Raw genomic sequence first — 21,279 nt, forward strand, 5'->3', positions numbered from 1 at the left:
CGAGAGGAAACGCTTTTGAGACCTACTTTGTTTGGAAAAACTATATGGCCAGTCCAATCTGTGAATGTAAAGCAGCCCATGATACCTAGATCTAAGCATCCTACATGATGTATAAAGTTTCATTTTGTCCCTAAGACGTCTCAGTCAGTGACCATACAACTTGATTTGCTCTTGCGTCTGTCTGGCGTTGGAGCAGTGATGATTGGCAACCGAACACAAAGTTATGATTTTCAAGCACTACAGTCTCACTCTATTGTTTTAGGTCAATTTTTTAACCCTGGAAAATTGTCAAAGGTCACGGACAACTCTAGGAAGACCAGTCAGCACATATTAGAGTGGTCAACGGTGTTGAGAATACTACCATAGACATATAATATGATGGTTTCAGACCCATGTGACATACTAAACCCAGGCAGTGTGAAACGATTTCTAGAAGTTTCCAAGTAATAGTAGAATTCCGATAGGGTAAGTAAAAGCTGGGGGAGGTGGGTCTAAGATTCCATGAAGGCTCTTTTTAAAGAGGCTTGGACAGCCCAGTCGTACAAGTCTTTGATCACTCCTTCAAGCTAGAAGCAATATAAGTAATATGAATTAATGAGGGCAAATTCCTGTAGAAAGTAAATAAATTGAGGGGTCCTAGGAACTTGGGAATTAGATAAACAGTAGTCAAAAAATAGGAGGAAAAAATAAATAAAAAAAGGAAACAGGGAAAGAAAGTATTCTTGCTCAAAAATTGAATGAGAGTGAAAGAAACAACACATAAAAAAACAATCAAAAAGAAAACCATCAAAAAGAAAAGAAACAAAACAGTTTGTTTTATAAAAATGGGGGAAAAAGAAAGATTATTGAATTAAAAAGGAATAATGAAATGGAGGAAATAATAACAAGAAAGGGACAGATATAAAATTAAAAAGAAAGGACAAAAGGAATGAAGAAGGATAGACAAAGGGATCAATCTAAGACAATGCATGATCACTGAAGCAAAGAAAATGAACAAGATAAACCAAAAATACAGGTAAATAAATACAACAGTAATTGACAAAGAGGGATTAGAAGTAGATATATCGGTACAAAATGTGCTGTGAAAATAAGCACAGGAAGAACGCGAATAGTAAAGCATAAAATGGAATAGAGAGATACCATTAAATGGTACCACATAATATGATGGTGGTAAAGCTGATTATTGTATTGCATACTCAGACAAAAATAATCACATTACAAAAATTCACAGTTACTGCAAAATTGCAAAAAATGCTGTTTGACGTTGGTCACAAACTGCTCCAGTACTGCATTTGTAACAAAATGAAGTTCTAGCTCTCTACTCTAAGAATACCTTTTCAAGTGATAAATTATCTTATCATTTTGGCACACTTCAACCACATAAATGTAATCTTACTCACACATTTTTTTTGTATGGTAATTTGACTAAGCTGTAGAAATGGGTCAAATCCAGGTCTGGAATTTCCCAATCTTTCAATTTTAAATGTTATTTACCCATATAACACATACCTAAATCTTATTTCAGGGGCTGCTAGGGGGCATTCGAGCTCAGGGATGGAATGGAAAATTTCGGAATGCCCAATTTGAAAGTTTGTGGATGTTCACAAACATGTTTCCCAATCATTCTCACCCTAGAAAAGATCAGAGATTTAGGGACTGAGAGTTTGGCAGACAGGGTTATCCGTCACAACGTAATGGTTCTTTCAGCTGGGTATTACAAGTGTCTTTGCTTATAATGCACTTGTGATACTGTGTGCGGGACATGGTCGCATTTGTGATGCAGTATCCCATCTGTCACACTCTAAATAAGGCCCTTAGTCTTGTCAGCGGCAGGAGTGAATCTCTTTCCAGGATGGGAATGGGCTAGGGATTCTCCTATATTATTATGGTATCCGAATCTGTCAACCCAAATATCATCTGACAGAAATATTTTGTCCCAAATATAATTTACACAGACATCACCGCTTTGAAGTTAATAAAAGAAAATCTACACCCAATGGGACAATAGTTTTGTAAATCATAAATAAGACAGTATGGTTCTGTCCGGCAATATTGTTTGCTAAAATATTATGACATACAGAATTTATAGCAGTTGAATGTGTATGTCTGAGAAGAGTTTTCCCATGAGGGAAGCTATTTTCCCCTTTTAGAAACAAGAAATAGAAAAAATTGAATTTCACAAATACAATGATATTTTAGCATGCTCAATAATATATATACAAAATATACATGGTGCTAGACCATCTAATGCAAATTTATAAATTTGTTTGTGAATCAGGATTTCAGTCTCCCAGCAGCTCCTTTCTCTCATGTTAACCCACATGAGAGAAAGTAGCTACTGAGAGACTGATACCTAATATTCCTTCACTCACCCAATGGTAATAGAGGGAACAAGCATTGGTAAAGGCAACCGCTTTCCCTTGGAATTGTATAGAGTTGTGTAGAGGGAAGGAGGGGAGGGACAGAGAACATTCTTTTGTGACAACATGAACAGTAAAGGTGGAGGAAATTGTACAGAGTGAATCTCGGCAGCAGAACCCCAGTGGGTGTGACCTTCGCATGAGCTGGCAGTAGCAACGACACTGCAGGAAGATTAGGAATCCCGGGGTGGAAGGTGGAGGAAATCAAGCTCTCTTCAGAAGAGAAGGAGGCATTATCTCTCGCTCTCAATATATATATGTATATAGATATAGATATATAGATATATATAGAGATTTATATACATATATATTGCACACACGCACACACACACACACACATATATATATATATATATATATATATATATATATATATATATATATATTCACTGAAAAAAAAAAGATTAAAGTGACATAGATAGGTGTTAAACCAACATGAAAACTAATATTTAAAAATAAAAAAATAAAAAATTCACAAGTTACAGCTAACTATGACTTGCACTTTGCTACTTGCTGCTTATGTCCTTGCATATCACTCATGATATGTTAAGTGACATGATTGATGACATTACTGATGACATCTCAAATTACATCAGTGATTAAATTATCCAGTCCAGGATGCTGTCATATAGGGTTTGTTGACTAAAAGTAATTCATCACCCTACACCAGTGGTCAGTTTTATAATAACCATGGTGATGTGATAATAGACATACCTTTTTGACACATAGCATATATATCAAGTAATACATATCTGGTGGATGTTACTCTCTTTTTACTGGTATTCATCCACCCAACAAACAAAATGACTCCATAGATTTTAATGGCATCACCTCCTTCTTAAATCTTGAACACTCTCCGAAAAAGAGTTTGCACTCTATTCACCTTAACAGGATTACCTTCTTAAAATCTTCCCTGTACCACTCTTCTAATTCAAGGGGTTCACAGGTGTTCAGTGCACCTGAAAAGATGCCTGCTGCCTGGTCTTATGGGCAACACTCCGTAGCTTAGTAAAATATACTACACATTTTCCTGAGATTGGCACAATGGCATACAACCATAGTACCTTCTCTACAACCCCTGAGTGAGATAAATCTCCTCCAAGTGGTAAATCTGACATTCTCCATTATTCAACAATCTGCAATGCCTCAAAATTGGATGCAAAGTTCTGGAAATAAACATCCACACCTTATAACTTTATAAATGTTCTAATTATGTAGAATTTGTCTATAGCACCGTATTATAACCTTTTAAGATAGGCATAGCCTAGATAGCCACTTGTGGATAATCTGTTGTCAACAGAAGTGCCTTTACATAGATATTTTGTAACTGGCATTGAACTTAAGCCAAAAACTACTTTGAAAACGCTTCTCCAACCCACATCAGGCGTGCTCAGTCTTTACTTTGTTTAACATGTTCCACTAATTACATTCCGAACTTTAGTGGTTTGTGAATGGTGCACCTTATAACTTTCAACATGCACATCCACACAAGTCTTGCACTATTCCCATGCTACATACCCATACACACACTCAGTAATTCCATGCTCTACATTACTGGTGTTATCAGTGATGACATCAGTGATGTCATCAATGATGTAATTTGAAATCTCATAAGCCATGTCATCAATGATGTTAATTAACATGTCATGAATAATGGAACATGAAGTCAAAAGTCGTGCATGACTGGGTTGCAATTCTTGGTTAGCTCAGTAAAATATACCACGTGTTTCAGTGTTTTTTTGATTGGCTAAGCATTAGTCTTTATGCCATTTCAATACCTAACTATAACATAACTTTAACCTTTGTTTTAAGTGAATTTCTGTTTTTTAACATAAGCTAAGATCTTAACATATCTAACTACAACAGCACTTTAACCCTGATTGTTTACATAATGTTATCATATTAAAACCTGAGCATGTATTCAACACCCTAGGGCGACCTACAGCCCCTAGATGTGCACGGGCTTTCTACAGTTTTTTATAAAGTAAAAATTCTAGTACCGTGGTACTCCTGAAGTACATGATGTGCAAGCTTCCACTTCATGGTATTGCAACTTCCTTGGGCAAGCTTGCATGGTACATGGCGCAAAGGGGCAGAAGCTTGCATAGTGGCTCCCGCATGAGGGCCACTCTACCTCTTAGGGGGCTGTACTGGGTCCTGCAGGCGTCCTGCGGTTTCTGTGGCCTGAATTTTTTTTCAACCTTTGGTGTTTGTCTCCTTGAGCCCCACTCACAACTGTCTGGGAGTCAGGGTATTCCCCTCTTGCCCCTTATGTCCTTTTTAAAAAGCTGTTTCCGGACACTGGCACCAAGCCCTGCATGGTTACTTTCAGTGACAAAACCACGTGAACAGGTGATTCCAGGTGACAGAAAACACCTTGCTCTTGCACACCATCAGTGCCGCTTTTGTACTTCTACTGTCTAGACTTTTGCTCTAAATATTAGTGGTGTAGGCAGTCTGAGGCAAGACCTCCTCTGAAAAGATCTCATTCATTACAACCTTTGTTTGTATAAGAAAACGAGTGGTTCGCTTGCAGGATGATAGTCGCCTGCCTGCTGCTGCTGTCTTCCTTTCTACCAGTGCTTAATTTGTAAATAAAAACGTGCCCAAAGCCCTCCTCTCAAACACGCGGCTGCTGCATTTAAATGTGCGAGCACAGAATACTGAAGCAGCGTAATCCTGAATCCAGCTCAGGCCTCTTCAATTCGTTCACAGCCACTCCCTGTCCCTTCAGCTCACTCTTGCAGATTTCTGCTTTCTCCCATTGGGAAGATTTTTAATTTTTCTCCTCCTTCGTCTTTCCCATATGTGTCTTTTGCTCGCAGCAAATGCTTGAGGCAGAAGAATAAGCACCGACCCTCAAAAATAAGTGCCGGTGCTCAGCACCGGAAACAATAAGCACAAATTAAGCACTGCTTCCTACAGAGTGTGGTTGATGTTAATGGTGCTCATAAACTAGAGAAGGCCCTTTAAGTCCATGCTTTATATCTCCTCAGTGGCATAAAATTGTCTGGTGATCTCTAACGCGAGCAAGGGAAGTGAGCCCACTGACTGCAGTTTGGGTAATGGCATACAGCAATGAACAAGGCTCAGATGACCACGGAGACCCTAGATCCTGTGCAACTATACCTGCGGCTCCATTCGTAGCCAGGTCCCTTCCCACCCTCAAACACAAGGCGTGGAGAAAACTAAAATGCTAGATGTTTTAAAACAATCAATCAACAATAATATCTGTGGAAGAGTGAAAACATTAAAAAAACATTAAACTGCCCACAGAAACAGAGAAATGCCTTTCAGATATAGTGCTTAGAATAACCAACAGAACACTGGGTGCTGCATTTATGCACATGGTGCTGTGATATCACTGGTACGGTTGAGGGGATTCATATTACATCACGAATGCAGTCTTAAACATAAAAATATGTTGGTATAGCCCTCTACACCGCTCATCTGCCGTCTCTAAGCCTTTGAAACCCAGTTAGTGTTTTGTAATCTATTGGTCCTCGATTTACCGAGTTTAGAAAGTGGTAAAGTACAGAAGATTGATTTTGAGAGGACTGATACTGCTTGTACCACACATAGCACAATGATGGCCCTGACTACAAGTGTAGGGCTAAAAGTTGATCCCCGTGCAAAAACGTGTGTGCCCAGTGATCGGAATTACAAATTGTGTGATAATTATAACACTTTAGGAGTTTTCCATGATAAATTCCGGGCAGGTCAAGGCTGATAAAATTAGCTGGGGGGAAAGGCCTGCAAAAAAGACAAAATATGCACAGTTCGCTGTTTTCGATACCAATTTCACATGGTATGCCTCATATCAAAGAGCCCAACTTGTAATTGAGATTAATTATCTACCCCCCCATGGTATCTATTTTAAAAGCTGCGATTATAATCGCAGTCTTCCCAACCCAGCACTCCTAAGGAGGGCCACAGACTTTTGTTATAAATATTGGAAGGTTACATCTGCTGAACCGCATTAGGTTTCAAATGCTCGGAATTTATGAGAACAAACAGATCCGCATTTTATTCCCCAAAACACACCTGGAGTCGAATGTTAGCAGGTGCAATAAATCAATGAGTTGGACATTATCAGGTGCAGTAATTTCATAGCAGTTACTGAGACAGGCAATGAGAACCCAAATGAGTAAATTATGCAAGCCCCTGTGTTTAATTTGAGCCAGAGTTTTCCAGTGAGGGGCACCTGCACTTATTTTTGTGGGCCGGCACTTATTTTTCTGAATCAGGCAATTACTGAGCAAGACACATATAGTAAAGACAGAGGAAAGCAAGAGTCACAAAAGGAATAAAGCAGAAATCTGCAAGAGTGAGTTGAAGGGGCAGGGAGTGTCTGTAAATGGATTAAAGAGGCCCGAGAAGGTGTTAGGATTATGCTGCCCCAGTAGTCAGTGCTCGCACATTTAAATCCAGCAGTCACGAGTTTCAGAGGAGAATTTTGAGCACAGGCACGTGTTTATTTACAAATTAACCACTGGCAAGACCCTCCAAACAGATGTTCAGCCGTGTACACACATTTAAATATACAGCATCTTTTGGAGGCACACTGGTAGCTGATATAACTTGAGACTGTGTATAACTATAAATGTACTAACAAGATATGCTGCAGAATTAAGAACAGCACACAGCCACAAGGACATATATAGAGCTGCACCCAGCTCAAATAAAAAAGCATGCTCTTAAAAACTGTGCACTTGACAAAGCAGACGCATAGGATAAATATACATTGAAAGGCCTGTTATTTTAAGCAATGCCACTTTGCATCCTGCGAGTGATTGTCAATAGTAATGCTGGTAAAAGCATTGCCATAAATCCCATAACGCAAAATGATGTTCCCTCAAAAAGGCAGTTGCAGCTGAATGTGTCACATATGACGTGGACACTACAACTTAAGTGCTTGTGAAACGACTGCAACAATGCACAATAGAGAAAGTAGACACTTGAAACAACAAGCACTGGTGAATATCATCTCCCCTCCTTCCAAATGCTTTCTTGCCATCATTGTCAATACCCCAAGACACTGCAAAAAAAAAAAAAAAAAAAAAAAAAAACACAAATTGATCCTTTGTTAGAAGCCCTGACAAGGAAATGTTCCTTCAAGGCACAAGATAGGTCTCCCTGTCACAGATAAGGCCCGAAGGAAGATCAGTGGTGGCTGTGACGTCAGACATTTGTAGAGTGGAGCCTTCACGGTCGTGAGTTGAGGCCAGTTCGTCTATACCTTATAGTGAAATGTAAAGAAAAGAAGTGAGGGTGACATTACTAAACTAGAATGAAAGAGAAAGTAATTCAGAACCCCTGCCTCTGAATGAGCTGGAGTGTCACTTAAAGTTACATCTGGTGTGGAGTATGCCAGTCTTCTGAGCAGCCCAACACATTGTTTACAGCGCCAGGATCGTCATGGACATTGATTGACCAAAATGCCATGAGTATCGACAGTGACATCACGCACCCTTTGAGCTCCCCATCCTAGCATCACAGGAAATGACCTCACATGACCCTTCACACCGGAAGCGCTGGTGACATTGCAGGAGATTACATCATTTTAATTTTAAAGGCCTACAATAAATCATATAAGGGTAATAATACAAAATATACTAAAGCAGATTAAAATATTGCAGTGTAGGCGAAGTTCAATTTAGTGTACAGGGGAGACACACTGTCGAAATGAGATATATCTAGAGGTGCAGGTTATGCAAGTGAAAGGGGATCCGAGTGGCACTCACCCAGCTACTTGGGAGGTGTTCACTCTGGAGTACGTGCCCTCGAGAATTAAGCTGAACAAGACCTTGATTTCTTCGAAATCATCCATCTTTTGAGCATAAATTACAGGTATAGATGTGTCAGCCTCGAGCTGATACTGGAGGAACAGGCATGCGTTTGCAGTCTTGTTTTTTATATGTTTGCCTACTTTCAATACAGTTTCTAAACGCACTTTCTCTATCAGATGGTACATGGAGTCCTGTAGAAAGTGTGTTGACAAACTCAGTTATCTTACATCTGCTTCAGGAACTGACATCACTCCACTTCTCTTGTTGATAATGAAATATGTTAGCTGAAGGTCGTTCGAAGGTCACTCGTTAAGGCCAAGCCCTGTACGTTTTATCAGGCCATTTGGGAGAAAAGCCCCGTATGTTTTATATCTAATCAGGGTATCATTTAATCGGACATGATTTCTGGTGATATTACCAGAGGGCCAAACTACATGTGGTAAAATGTTCTGATGATGTCATTATATCAGTTAGTGGTATTCACACCTGAAAATCCTATCTTCTAAATCACAAACTGTTGGCAGTGTTCTTTAAAGAAGAGCATCCCTGAATCCGAAATGCATCCAAATGCTTTCTTTTCACAGATTAAACATTTCGCACCATTGTTCTTTCCTGCTGATATATTGCTGTACCCGGGGCTACAGAGATTCAGCGAGGGGAAGCAAAGGGCAAGCCAGGCATTGCAAACTGCGACTCCCGGCGATCACTAACTGACGTTCATGTTGGACTGTAGACTGCTAAAGCACAGGCCTCCTCCTGCAACTTGAACGCCCGGCCCGTGTCTCACCACGTGTGACGTAACAATGACTGTATCGGTCTGTCAGTGGAAAATAATAACAAAGTACCGGTGACTATACCAGCAGCAGTGGCGTGACTAAACTGAAGGGCCCATCTGCACAGTACATGGAGGGGGCCCCCTTGCGGACTCAGGCCAGATAGTGTGCTAACGGGGCCTGGATGGGGGCCCCTTCCGGACTCAGGCCATATAGTGTGCTAACGGGGCCTCCTGGAGCTTGGCCTCCCCCGCGGGGCTGTGGGGGCCTTTGTTACGCCCTTGAGGAGCAGGCTCCAAACAACAGACGCTCCGTCCGCTGTGATAAGCAAGTGAGCACTGGGCCATGGACTATCGATTTCCATAGAAGAGGAGTTAAAATGCAGAGCAGCGGCGTAACAAAACCTGAGCCCCCCCCCTTGCAAAGTACATGGAGCCCCCCCCCCCCCCTCCGAACTCACTCAGGAACTCTCAGGCCAGGGTACTGTGCTAAGGGAGCCCCTTCAAGCTTGTGACCCCGCCTCACCGTAGGGGCTGCAGTGGCCTTTGTTACACCAGTGCTGCGCTGCAGAGTATAAAGAAAGCTACTTAATCTGCATTCACCTTTGGCTGCCACCAGGGCCTTAAGGCCACATTTATTGTCTTGAACCGTATTGCTCCCCGTTCATAGGCATTTGATCACCACTAGGAGGCAGGACGAAGTGAAATCTCAGCACCACTGCATAGAAGGAATAGGAATCAAATATGATTCACTGTTTCTTTTGCTCAAGTTATTGATTGTTTTATGATCTTTTTCTGCCCTTGAGGAGGCAGTGCGGGGAAGATATGGAGCAAAGGATCAGATTAAAGTGAGGAAGGCAAGGGGGTCTGTAGAGTGCCACCAGGCCTCTAGGATAGAATGCATCGCACCCCGCAGCCCTAGGGTCGGGTCAGTGCTTAATGTGTAAATAAAAAGGTGCCGGTGCCCAAAGCCCTCCTCTTAAACATGCGGCTGCTGCAATTAAATGTGTGAACATGGAATACCGAGGCGGCATAATCCTGAAGCCATCTCGGGCCTCTTCAATCCATGTAAAGCTACTCCCTGCCCCTTCAGCTCACTCATGCAGCTTTCTACTTTCTCCCTTTGTGACGCTTTTTCGTTTTTCCCTTCATTCGTCTTTCTCATATGTGTCTTTTGCTCGCAGCAAATGCTTGAGGCAGAAGAATAAGCCCCGGCACTCAAAAATAAGTGCTGGTGCTCAGCACCGGAAAGAACAAGCACAAATTAAGCACTGCGGCTGCCTCAATTAAATATGAGAATACGGAATACTGAGGCGGCTTAGTCCTGAAGCCATCTCGGGCCTCTTCAATCCATATGAAGCCACTCCCTGCCCTTCATTTGACAATAGTCTCCGTAACACGGTGTAAGTCTCCTGTTATTTGCAGGCCCGCATCGTACTGTTGCCTAGGCAGGTGCTGCGCCTCGAGCTGCAGGCTGGAGAGGTGGTGAAAGAGAGGATACGAAGTGAGGAGGAAGGGTGTGAGTGGAAGGGTAGCAAAGGCAGCTGGGAGGAGGGGAAAGTTTGGGAAGGAAGATGAGGAGTGCTGTTTAGGACTATTTCTTGAGGTCTCATCTCCAGTACTTAGCAGTAATGGACACAAGGGATTGACAGATTGCTCATACGAACAGAAAATCTTGAAAAACACATGGAAGCCCACGGCTCATGGGAGTGATCCAAAGCCCACTTCTTCTTAAAGTTCTATATCTGATTTTCTTCAAAATATTTGTAACTTGGTGTCTCTCAACAGCTAAAGCTGTAGGCAGTGAGACCTAAACATCATAAATCTTCAGGCTGTGATATCATAAAACAATAATAAGACTCATTTCAACTTACCAAGGGGCAGTTGCCAACGGTCCTAGTTCATATAGGTAAGATCCCACAGCACTAGAATCAAATGTGTACAGAAAAATAGATACATAAAAAGTGGGACAAACATTACAAACTGGTATGGTAATGATTAGGGTGAGATAAAGGTCAAGGAGAAGTTTAGTGTAAGGTTTAGATCATGTTTAAGGGTTAGAGTTAGAGCAAGGTATGTCATGAGGGATAGTGTGAATTATGATGGGGTGGGTTAGGGTGGAGGCATTATGATATAAGGACTGAGCTAAGAGTTACGGATGATGTAAAGGACTGGGTTATGGTTAGGTGAACTTTAGGGTTTGGATTAGGTTTAGAGTAAGAAATGGTGTTATGGAAGATATAAGGGAAGGTGTTATAGCTAGTGCTGCTGCCGGCCTTCCATTTTCCTCTGCTCCGACCGCCTCTGTTCTTCTCTTTTTGCTTCCCTTCCCACCCCAATCCAGATCCTCCTCTCATGCTGCTCTTCAGCATGAGAGAAGCGCTGAGATTAGCCTGAGCGGGCTGAAATGCCTCTTAGTTAGGGAGTGAGAGCCTGCGCTTGGTCTCCACCCGGCTGTGCACCTAGCACTCCTCCTCCCCTCGCTGACATGTTCGATGGCCTTTCCCCACCCTCCATCGATTGGCAGACTGGCTATGCAAAAAAATAAAATGAATACAAAATAGTTTTATTATCATTTTTTTGTTGTTGCTTTTTGCTGTCTTTCAGCAATGGGGCAATGCTCCTTTGCCATAGTGGAGGAGCCGCCCCTGGTTATAGCTAACTTTGGCATACAGTTAGAAAAAGGATAATGGTAAAACTGGGGCAAGAGATAGTGTTAAGGTTAAAATAAGTTTAGGGTTTGGTTTAGCGTAACAGAAGATGCAAGTGATGGCGGAAGATGGTGGAAGAAGAAGAAGATGCAGAGAAGGGTGGTACAGCTAACAAGCTATGATATTCCCCGTAAAATGTTAGAGACAACATAGTCAAAAGGGAAAAACGGGCTAAGGTAAGGATTAATAAAGTGTACCAGTTAGGAATTAGGGCCGAGAAGAATGTGTTTGCATACAATTGAGAAATGTAATATTACAAATTCAGGTTTACTGATTTTTCTGCAGACCTAAATTGAAGATGAAGTCAGTTTTTTTCTAATTTTTATGTACAATCTCCAGGAAGCTCAAATTCAGTTCCGAGAGTAAGTTCATACATGTAGATTTATACAGACTAACCCATGGGCATTTCTCAAGCTTATTTGCTGTCACTCCATGAAGACTCACATTGTCACTCATCTTTATAATTCCCTCCATCTGCTCTTCTTGCTGTTTGTTCCAGCCCTCATCTACTGCAACCAGCATTGTAGTAACAGGACTTTAATGCATCAAGGACTGAAGCACAGTGATAAATTCACCCGTCGTGCATCACAGTCTGCACAGCATGGTTAGATGAAATATTTTGCTAGCCATCGAAATGCCCTTACCATGTGGAATGCAGGACAATCTGGGCCTAATTCACAAAGTTTTTTTTCTGAGTGGCCTGATTAGGTGTGAATCACAGCTGGATATTCCCGTCTGGTTAAGAAAACATTTCCCCAGGCTAGTTTTATCTCACTGCAGTCCTTAATGTGTAAGCCTCTTTTATGATTCCTTCTCCCTTCAAGAAGCATGCCTTTCTCTAGGAAATATGCGTAACCTCCGAGGCTGCAATAAGAGAAGAAGTTCATTCCCGACGTATTCACCTCCTAGAAAGAGAGAATCTTTTGAACTCATGTCAGGCTGGATTCTGGCCCTTTCATAGCACAGAATCAGCACTCAGGGTAATCTTAGACAATCTGAGGATGCTGACAGATTAAGGCGGCTCTGTGGCATTTGTACTTTTTGATCTTTCTGCAGCCTTTGATAGCATCTCTCATAATACTCTTACTGAGTGCGTGCATCAAGTAGGGATCAGAGGCACAGCTTTAAACTCAATCCACCAAAACATGCACACTTCTCACCACAGAGGACTACCTTTCTTTGGCTACCAGTCCCATCCAGTATACTGTTCAAAACTACCTCTGTTACTCACAGAGCCTATAACAGCATATGGCAACTTTTTCTAGAAGGCAAAACATTGAGTACTGTAGACGTATACGACAATTGCGATCCTTGGAGAGAAAAACTCATAAAATATGAATAATGAAGAAATCATACCTTTGAGGGTGAGGTTGAGGTTTTTCATATTTGGCAGCCAAAATATCGAATTTTCTTCTGTTATCCATGGGGAGATCAAGAACCATCCAGCTTTCCGTAAAGCACTAAAGAGTTAACTCTTGATTAACTAAGCATGCATTCTTCTACTTCTGGACTCAACATAATCCTGTATCTCCAAGATACCATGCTCATCATTCGCACTCAATAGATATTTTCTTCATCATCATTATTATCACAACTACTCACTGCAAATGGTTTGAGAATTAGGCCTGGAAATTCATTTGTAATTCATGCCTAGGACAGATGTTGAACACAACTAGTTATAGAATAAGCTCACTCAAATGGACACTTTGCCTTCCAATAGTTTGCGCTCATCATGCTTGGTGCATGCTGTTTCAGTAAATCGTATTGGTCAAAATGTTGACCAGTCAGGTTGCTGTCAGTTTGACCAGTTAGACTGCAACAAACGGCTATGCAAGTTTCCACCCCAGGCCTATTTCTGTTTTTATGTAGGTTGCAGGTGACCTGATCTGTGGTGTTTTCATTAACTTTGATGATGATGGGGGAGGAGGAATTAAATGCCAAAAAGGGTGAAATGGGCTGACGCAAGCAGGTGTTCACCTTGAGTGGTATTATTTATGGGATACCCATGTCCCTGAATGGGGGCGACCTTTCCTTCAATATCGTGTCCAAACTTCCCACCAGAGTGCAAGTGCTTGTTTCCTCTGTGCAATTAACTTGCACTACTGACCCTCCAACCTCAGGGCCCTGACTTCCTTCCCATCCACCAGGGCCTCCAGCTGACAGACATGCTTGTCTCCTGAGTCTACTTATCGCGCTTGTTTCTACAACGACCCGAATGGCGACTAGGAGGCTGATCAAATATATGTCGTGGGATCCTTATTTTTAAAATCTTTTTAAAACGTTTTTTTCATTCCTGCTCAGAGAAGTGGTGACATCTTTTGTACATTAACGTTTCCTGAGATTTGACGCTCTACTGAAAACTCGTTTTTTAAAGTTCATCAGTGCGCATGCCGCTTTGTAACTCATAATAACAGAGAACCCTGGACACATCTAGGCTTTGCGAAAACCACAGAGACTTGCAGTGATCGTGCTGATGTTGGTGGGGTGCTTAACTGCACTGTATTTAATTTGAAAAAAATTATAAGTATGGGCCCACAGTTTTTCGTAGGAATCCACGGACGGTACGGTGCGAGTGAAACCAGGAGTTGCAGAATGTCAGGACCGATCTTGATCTTCCTCATGGCTGTTTCACCCAGCTCTCTACACTTCCTGTTTCTTTGTTCACTTTTGCAGATGCTTTTTCATCTCTGCTTTCTACCTTTGTCACTGTTTTCGTGTCTTACTCTATCTCCTTCTTTCTGTCTTTTTTGCCTTTTTGATCTCTTGCTCTGGGTGAAAGTCTGATGATGAAAAATAGTCACAGTCCCCCAAAATGATTGGCAGTGGATATCATCTTCACCCACAGGCAAACAATGAAGTAAAGTGTTTACCACAAGGCTTGGCAGTCTGGATTATCCCATTAATGCGTCTTGGCCAGTCGGGGCTTGTGTTTTTCTGTCTTCGGGCAGAGGACAGCATACAGTGGCTTGGTAGCCGGTCTCAAAGGAGGGGTGCCGGACGCCTTCTTCAGCTGCATTTTATGGTGATCCTCTTTGGGGTAATCTATTCGCTTAGCTCAAGGAATTTATAGCAGACATTCAGGAATTCCATCTGCCTATTGAAGTTCCCCCATTTTTCGTTCGTTTTGAGCTTCTGGTGTTTTGCTTTTATTCTGTATTGTGGACTGAGGCAGGTTGCGGTTTGATTGATTTTGTGCGTTCCTTTGTTTGCTTTGTGAGATCTAGACCTGTTAGTTCATTTGCTATTATATCACCTGGGTCAAAGATCAAATCATGGAGATCAGGCAGGCGGGGGACGGGTTACATGATTTATCTTGGCATAAGGAAGTTAATTTTTTTGCAATGTCTTATACACACCTAGCCTGATATAGCAATTTCTATTCATCTGCCAAGATGCACTAATGATCAGTGGACCTCTCTGTTATGAAAAATGGGCTGATGAATAGCCATGGAGTCACCACAATGTCCTGCTCTTTCCATATGACGCTAGCACATTCGAGATAAGATTAACACAGTTACAAGGCGGCTGGAGCGTTCACTTGGTTATTTTCCTAAACAACCCCAGTGGCGTAACAAAGGCCCCCGTAGCCCTGTGGTGCGAGGAGGGTAGACCCAAGCTCCAGGGGGTCCCCTCAGGACAATACACTTTGCACTGGCGGCAGGCCCCTCACTAGGTCCAGAAGGAAGGGGGGGCCCTTACGGTACTTTGCAGGGTGGCCCCCTCAAGTTTCGTGATGCCACTGGTCAACCCCAAAGGCTGGTTAATTGGCTCCACCATTCTTCCTATTTTAAAAGCTGACACATCTTTGGCACTGTGAGATTCCCTGGGCTCTTAACATGCCACACATAGATCGAACCTTTATAAGGGAAGAATCACTCACTTCATCATTACACAGAGCCCTCAACTGTGGAGTGGGCCATAACATGTGGTAAGGCATTGTGCAGTATCAACTCAAAGTCTATACAGCCGATATATATGTACAACGGGGTAAAAAAAAATGTATTTTTGCCACACACATCACAGGGTTTCTCATTTGTACTACTAAGTCATATTGTCAAATGGTTTATAAAGATCCCACTGTTCCCTTTAGGCACCATGTTATGTTATGTTAAGTCAATTTATATAGCGCGTAGCTACCCGAAGGCCTCCCAGCGCTTCAGCAAAACGTATCAGTGAATATAAAAGAGATCAGTATAGCTATGTTTTCAGTAGCCGCCTAAAAATTAATTCCTGGTTGGTGAGCCGCAATGATAAAGACAATTAATTCCATAGCTTCATACCTAGAGACGACAAGGACCTTCCGCCCCATCTGGCCTTTTTTACAGAGGAGATTGCTGCTAAAGCTGCTGGTGTAGACCTCAGATGTCTCGGAGGCTTATAAAACATGGCCAAAGACCGCAGATGATGGGGCCCTTTAGCATGTAGGGCTCCATGATTCAGTTATTTAGAATTTAAAGTACCATACTTCCTTATAGCTACAATATTCAATTTACAATATAGGTTGTTCATTGCACGTCCCTTATGTTCATGAAGACTGAGCCTCACCTTTATTTATCCCATTTTTAATTTAACAGGTCCAGTACCTACCCTGAGGAGACCCTGCAATCACCAACCAGAGTGAAACATGTCGATAACCAAACCAGGGGTATAAAGACTCACAAAAGACACTTATTTATTTTGTGTAGCAAAAGAAAATCCAAGGACTCTTATTTAGCCCAACTTTCCACACACATTTAACCATTGCACTACATAAACCAATGTGACTTCTATACAAGGACACTTTACTCAGCATTGGTCCCAAATAGATTTTTCAAATATTTTTTATCATCCGATTGGTTCTCCTATTTGACTGTTTTAAACCTTTTGATCTTCTCTCACACTTTCTCTGTCTGCAGGCACGTACACATGATTGTGGTAGTTGCAATGAAATGTGTGCGGATTTATCACATTCTTCAAACTAAGTGAAAAATGTGACTATGTGAACAAATTACTGCCTAAATAAGATGTTTCATTATGACCAATTCATTGCCAAAATATGTTTTAAATCATATGTTGATGAATACATCATTATGTTGTATGTAGGAGGAAACCCAACATGCATTGACAGTTTGTATGTGAAAAATACACATGTTACATATATTTCCTGGGCTGATAAAGCATGATTAGGTAAGAAGGGAATAAACTCTGCAATTAGGACTACAGGGGGTATTCTTCATTAAATTCATGTATATTGGTCCCAACCACTTGCGAAGCTGGAGCAGACCAATGTCTTTCTTCCTCTGGGAACTAATGAACAGGCAGTCCTGGGTACAAATCACCCCCATTGTGTCTACCATTACCCGGGATGTATCTCAGTTTTAATAGGTCTCTGTAACCCTGGAGCTTTTCCAACCCTCCGCCTCTCCTGCTCTCAATAGACATATGCCTGCCCTGTAAAGAGCACCTCAATAATTAAAACACATGGCCTAAGGGTTCCTCTAAACTAAGAAGTGTAGAACCGTTTTTATTTGTTTAAACTTTATTTAATTTAACAAAACAAAAACACTCGATTGAAAGGAAAAAGTTAGCAAACAGCACTAGTAAACATGAAAACTTAATGAATCGAGTGAAATATTTGTGTCAAGCTAACCTGGGCTCAGAGCCACTAAGAAAAGCGAAAGAGCGCCCGGCCCCTGTGGGCCCATCTGTAATGAAGCCGTGGGATTCCATATGTCACAGAAAGCAGGGCTGAACCTCTCTTGCTTGCCACACATTAATAGCTCGGTTCCAGTAAACCGCTAGGCTTTGGGTGAGCGCACGGCGAAGGAATGCTTCTAAACATTACTGTAGGACTGCTGAGATGAACCACGGCAGATACTCCAAGATGGCTGCCAGGCGAGATTTAGAATGCCGAAGCGTGTGTGCTGTGGAAACCCACATTAGAAATGGCAAAGGCGACGTGTCATACTACTTTCTGTTGCCCAGGTGCCCCGCCTTGAGAAGACAAACTGTACGATAGTCTGAGTGAAAATACTTTTCATTGGTGGAAAGGGTGCTATTAATCTACTGGTGAATACTGCAAACATAACAGGTTTCTGGTGCCCTTCGCTCGTTGACTCAGCAACAGCCTTTGCAGCGATAACCAACTAAATATGGGACACATTCCGAGGAAGAATTGTTGAAAATCTTGACACGGCAAAAGGTTTGAACTGGCACCAGGAGCAGTGAGAAACTGGAGATAGTCCTGTTGCTCAGTTTAAGATTTATTCACTCCCTGTCACCTGCCATGGTACCCCAGCAACCTCATAAGTGTATAATCGACCACTTGCTTGATTCCATCGTGCCATCATTCCTCCACTTCAAAATACTCAGCCCATCCAACTACTGTGCTTCCCGGTAATCTCCAGCCTTTCAACTCACGCATCCTCCCCCACCTAAAATTACTATGGTTAAAACAAGAGGGCTCCATTTTTTCACGATCCCTAATAAACCCCACACTAATAGTATCCCTCGTCGAAGTCTAAACAGCAGGAGCAGTGTAAACATCTTTTACACCAGCACCATCCCTCCAAGGTGGAGCAGAAACCAGTCCTCCTTCAACAGCTATCTGTTCTCACACCGATGGTACCCTCCACATCCAGAAGAAGGAATCTAGTAATAATCCCTAGACACATTGGAGTTGGTTCAGTATGCAGCCCACTTCACCATCATGGGTAAAATTAATGTCATGACCCAGCCTGTTTGCAAGTAATTGCCCAATAGCCTCCTCTGCAGACAACTGTTCCTCCTAGGACTAGGAAACTTTAAACATGCTCTCAGATTGCACTAAATAATGGACAGTCTTGGGTGACAGAAACACAGAGGAAAGGCTGGGGCACCAAGCCCCACACAGATTTTACTTGCCCATCAGGAGGACCTCTTGGAATGCAGTAATGTAACACTAGAAGTGTAACCTGACCCCCGAGGTGACAACAAAGGACCATGTCACAGACGTTGCTCATTGTGTATTTTTTTACTACATGGTTGATTAATGAATTTTAGTACTGTTTAGAAAGATATGGAGCATTTGAATGCCATCAGTTTAATTTTTATTGTTTACCTGTGACTGCAGATATGCCTGTCAGTGTTTAATAAATGTGTGTTTTTGTTAGAGATAATATGTTAATATTTAAAATTTGTTTTATGCAGCAATGTATATTACTAATCACATTTTAAATACAAAACCTATTTTAAATATATTAAAACATTCATTCTGTATTATGGTTTTCCTATGCAGAACACTAACACAATGGAATACGTTTGACAAGAAATGTATAAAGAAAGAAAAAGAAAAAGTGCGACGTGGTACAGTGTAAATTTTGCTCATAGGGTTCTGAGCTATAATGTTTATTTTTACATAATAGAAGAGCCTGCAAGGGTGACCTTATCAGGTGCGCAGAATATTCCTCTGAAAGCAGCATTAGGGTTTTTTGTTTTACCAGCCCTAAAAGAAAGAGAAAATGTTGTGTTAAATGTCCATCTAACTTTGACTTCTGTGTTTAGGGAAGCTGCAAACAACTTTAACACTGTAAGATATTGGAAATAATTCTTAGTTAAGACCCCTTCTCTGTATAAATGTATTATATATATATATATATATGTATATATATATATATATATATATATATATATATATATATATATATATATACATATATATATATATATGTATGTATATATATATATATGTATATAAATATAAGTATATATCAATATTCTTTGAAAAAGGTTAAAGTAATGTTATAGGTGAAATGTTTAGTAACAAAGTAACATTTTAAAATCAGTTTTAAGCTCTAAAAAACACAGAAATTCAACTGTTATAGTCAGAGTTACCTCAAGCAACTCTAACTGATGCCCTAAGGTAAATATAACTTGCGCCACCACCATGCACAGTTTTCTCATTAATATTTTGATTGGAAATGTTGCAGTGATATTATCAATGATGTGATAAAATATGTTATGAGTGATGTAATACAAGAGGCAATGCACAGTACAATGCACAGCTCTTCCTCACTGCAAGCAAAGTGTTTACTCTGACTCTGACTTGGCAACAGCTGTCAAAGCTGCTGCAAAGTCAGAGCAAACAGCTATGTCCAGGGGTGGACACCCTGGGACACAGCTGGAGCCGGCAGTGAGGGGTGGCGGTTCCTGGGGCCATCTGTGGGAGGTGGTAGTCCCCGGGGCCAGGGGTCTGCAATGGACCACCTATCTTATTTAAATTCAGCTCCGGGGAGGTGGTGGTCCCTGGGGCTGCAGGGAGCCGGGTGGTCCTCACATTAAATTCTACGTTAGCCCTGATGAGGTGGCAATCCCAGGGCTCGGGGGTCCACAGGACCCCCCTACTTAAAATACTACATTTTGCCCCAGGATGGTGGTGGTCCCCCGGGCAATAAAACGGCCAGGGGGGGGGTTCTTTTTGTCTCCTCCTTATTTTTTATATGCCCCTGGGATATGGCCCACCCGGGGGCTTTAAAAAAAAACAAGCACAGGAGAATGTGTATGTTTAAAAAAAAATGTTTACAGCAAATTAGCCGTGCAGCTGCAAATTTGCGGCAATTTAAGAAAAAAAACTTGCTTTTTTGCCCTGGGGGAGGGTCCTTCTGGGACCCCAGCACCAGAGCTAAGGGGTCAGGGTACCCTGCCCCTTTTTCTTAATTTTTTATATTTTTTTCTGGGACTTGGCTGAAGATGACTGCCAACACTTCCTGGTTTGAAGTGTTGGCAGTCAACCAGAGCTCTGCATTTCCCTGCACGAGATCGTCACTATTCGTGAAGTCGTTGAAGCCATGGATATACAAATTTGGATTTCCTTTAATTTTTTGAAAACTACTAAATGGATTTACACCAAATAACCAAAAGTGTAATCTGCGTACTGAAAGCTAGCTTTCTGCCAAATTTGGTGTAATTCCATCCAGTGGTTCAGGCTGTTGAGTTCAAAGCTCCTCTTGGAGTTAACAAGGCAAACATATGTTTTTTCACCCCCCCCTTTTCTGGGCCACTGCTTGCCGAATCACCCCAAAACTTTCCATGTGCAACACTAATCACCAGCACACCTTTTTTGGGGGAAATTTTGTAAAGATTCGTCAAACGGCGCCAAAGATTTAGGCAAGTCAAATAACACTTTTTCTATGGAGACATGGTCCTAAATATAACTACCTACTGGCGGCCGACAGTAGGTAGTAAACATATATATATATTTTTTGCATTGAAATAAACTAAGTTTATAATTTTTATGCGGTACTCCAAGTCTGAAAGGGTATTGTTTTGGCTTATACTGGTGCTCCCTTGTGTCTCCCATGTGTCTGGACAATGCTAATTTTCTGAAGAGCTCTAAGACAGTGAAACACATGTCAAGTGTTGCATATATTCATTCTAGGTTAGCTTGGATGGTATTTTACCAATCCAAAACCGTAATACTTTGCCCAGAGCAGTAAAAGGCATGGATGGCACTAGCTAATCCTACATTTAAAGATATTGCTGTAGAAATGGCAAAAGACTTTGGCCCTCATTCTGACCTTGGCGGGCGGCGGAGGCCGCCCGCCAAAGTCCCGCCGTCAGATTACCGTTCC

This window comes from Pleurodeles waltl, chromosome 8, assembly GCF_031143425.1.
Source record: "Pleurodeles waltl isolate 20211129_DDA chromosome 8, aPleWal1.hap1.20221129, whole genome shotgun sequence".
In the NCBI taxonomy this organism is placed as follows: domain Eukaryota; kingdom Metazoa; phylum Chordata; class Amphibia; order Caudata; family Salamandridae; genus Pleurodeles; species Pleurodeles waltl.